Here is a 3,265-nt window from a genome sequence, read left to right as displayed (position 1 = left end):
GGGCCTCGATTTCTGCCGCGTGAGAATGTGCCCGTAGAGGAGGAACTGGCGGAAGAACTCCTTTCTGTCCTCCCCGTACAGGTAGGAGTAGTGGTCGAAGGCACTGCGGTAATCACAGCAGGCCGCCATCACGGCCTGCACACGCCCCATCAGCTCATGGCGCACGTCGGCCAGGTCAGCCATGTCCTCCATGTCAGCCTGGAGAGAAGAGGAGAGGAGCTCGCAGTGATGCGGGGGCAGCGTGGCACCTCCTCACTGCCACACAGCGTGAGGGAGCTCCACAGCCACGGACCTGGTAGTGGAGGAAGCCGCTGTGCTCAGCCAGCCTGGGCACCAGCGATGAGATCCGGTAGATGTCGTTGAGAAGACCTTCCACCACGTCGTAGAAGCCATCGTTTGTGCCAGGGTCCAAGGAGGGTTGAAATATCAAATCTGGGATCACCAAATCCAGCTGCACCTCAAACAGGGGAGGAAGCCCTGCCTTGGGATCTGGTAGGGAAGAACAGAGGTGCCAGGTTATTTTTGAAGGGGAGAAAAGTGATCTAGAGCCACCACTAACATCCCACCACAAGACACACACATGCCCCACAGGGACACCAGGCAGGTGGGACACCCACTCGCTGGGTCCAGTGACATTGTGTCTGCATACAACGCAGAGGGGAGGCTGCCAAACCAGCTGGTGTTCTGGTACCCACAGGAGATACTGGAGAACAGATGAGACACAAGTGATTTAAGGACCGGAAAAATGCTGTGGAGGGAAGCCTTAAAGAGACCAGGCTCTTCAGCTGATCAAAAGGGAGTCTGAGAGCTGAACAATTACAGCGCATAAGTACTTAAAGAGGAGAAAAACAACAGGAACCAAGAGGCTCTTTAATTTAGTGGAGAAAGGCATGAAAAAATAAAACACCAACTGGTTTCACAAATGTGAAATTCTGTGCTTGTTTTTAACAAGATGGTGAGGAACTGGATGCAATTCTCCAGCTCAGTGTGCCTCCACATCCAGGAGGGAAGCGTTCTGAAGATGTGCTTTAGCTGGACACAGCTGCTCTCAGCAGAGTGACCCTCCGTGGCAGCCTTAGGCAGGAGCTCTGCTTTGGTGACCCCTCTCCTCACTCCTCAGCGATGGAGGTTTTTCTTTCATGTCTTTCATCCACAGAACCAACTCTTGAGACTCTCCACAAACGAAAGGTTGTGTCACCTTGATGCTTTGTGCATGGGAGGTCAGGAGATGGCTGATGCCCAAGAACAGACTTGGAATGATGCCTCAATTTTGTCTGTTCACAAATCCCAGCAAATGGTGCACAGTCATCTCTGTCCCTTCCCTTGAGCAAGGCTTTGCTCCAGTGACCAGGGGACAGAGTTACCCTCTGAGTCTGGAGGCTCCTCCAGCACTTGCTGTAGACAATGCAAGAGGCAGAGTAGAAAGACCACCACAAGTCAAAGCACAAAACAGAAACTTCCTTTTGGTGAGACTGAAGATGGCATCACGGCCAGAGCTGAGGAACCAGCAGTTACCTGTGTTTTCGAGGAGGTACTTGAGTGAGCACTCAATGGCAGTGAAGAATCCATCCAGAACTATCTCATCCACGTAATCCACATAGGCCTTCCAGATGTCAGATGCTGGGTCTGCAAGTAAGAGGCTCTGGTTTTCCTGGAAGAAAAAGACGACACTTTGAAATACAGCGGGGCTGAGTCTGTCCTACAAGAGCTGCCCACAGCTGAGGACTCATGGCAATGAGCACACAGGTACCAGCCCTGCGGGGGGTGAGAAACCAGACAGACGGATGTTGCTGCTGGTAGCATGGCCACAATTTTCTCCTTCTGTCAAGGGCTGCTTTGTCATCTGAAGCAACTCAAAATAATCACAAGGTAAAAATGGAGTGCGTGAGAGACTTAGCAGCCCTGCAACCTTCTCCTCCCTCTTCTCTGAGGCCAAAGGGCTCAAGGGTGCTTTGCAGACCTGGGCCAAAGGCTCATCCCAATGCATGAAGCCTCAGTCCTTGTGGCCTGTATAATGTTACCTTGGGTGGATGAGTCCTTCCAAGTGGACTGCTTACACCTCTGCCCTACAAATGGTCATCTCAAAACAAGAGAACTTTAAAATTCAGAAAAGGGTTTTTAAATAAACCAAGTGAAAATAGTTAAAGATTGGGATCAGAAGACAAAGGGTTGGCTTACAGCCTCCCTTCTCAGCTTATTGCGTTCCTTACCTCCAGGCAAGTTCACAGTCAGGAAATTCACGGTTTTCTAGGCCACAGAATGGCCCCATCCTTCTTGCGTCTCCTCTTCCACACCCACAAGACCAGCCTGGGTATCCATCCCCTGCACCTCCCAGGCTCTGCCGTGATCCTGTTCCGGCCTTGCTATGCCCTCTGAGGGCTCTTTCTCCTAAGCCTGCCAGGGGCTCTCAACACAGGCACGGGCTCAAAAAAAACGTAAGGTCCAGCTTGCAGTCTGCTGCCAGGGGTTCAAAGCTGGCTGTATTTCATCTCTGGGGACACAGGAGAGGGTGCCATTCCCAGTGGCATGGCAGCTTGGCACACATGAGATCATAGAATCATTCTGGTTGGAAGAGACCCTCAAGATCATCGAATCCAACCATAACCTAACTCCACCACTAACCCATGTCCCTAAGAACCCCATCTGTACATTTGTTAACACCTCCAGGGATGTGACTCCACCACTGCTCTGGGCAGCCTATTCCAAAGCTTCACAATCCTCTCTGTGAATTATTTTTTCCTAATATCCAATCTGAACTTTCCTTGGTGCAACTTGAGGCCACTTCCTCTCATCCTATCTCTTACTACTTGGGAGAAGAGACCAACCCCCTCCATGCTCCAACCTCCTTTCAGACAGTTGCAGAGAGCAAGAAGGTCTGGCCTCAGCCTCCTCAAGATAGAGTGGCATTGCCAATTGGGCTTGAGTCAACCCAGAGTTGCTGCTCCCCAACTTTACACATCAACGCTGAGTGATTAAACTGTTAACAGAGCAAGCCAGGGCTCTGGTGCCTTGCAGACTCACCTCCACATTTTGCTGACACAAGAGAAAGGGGAACTTCACAGGACTGAACACTATGGGAATGCCCATTTGAAAGCACCACCCCCTCTTCACCGTCCCATGCCCTTGTATTTGACAATGCCCCCTTGTCACTGGTGTTCTACTGAACCTTTACTCCAGAGGCCTCATCCTGGTGCAAAAGGGCAATGCAAGCCAGCATCTCACTGTCCTGCCTGTGCTTGTGGGTGCACGTACCCAAACTCTCTGT

Source organism: Patagioenas fasciata, chromosome 37 (assembly GCF_037038585.1).
Source record: "Patagioenas fasciata isolate bPatFas1 chromosome 37, bPatFas1.hap1, whole genome shotgun sequence".
NCBI lineage: Eukaryota > Metazoa > Chordata > Aves > Columbiformes > Columbidae > Patagioenas > Patagioenas fasciata.
The sequence above is the reverse complement of the archived record's forward strand: the minus strand, read 5'-3'. Positions refer to the sequence as shown.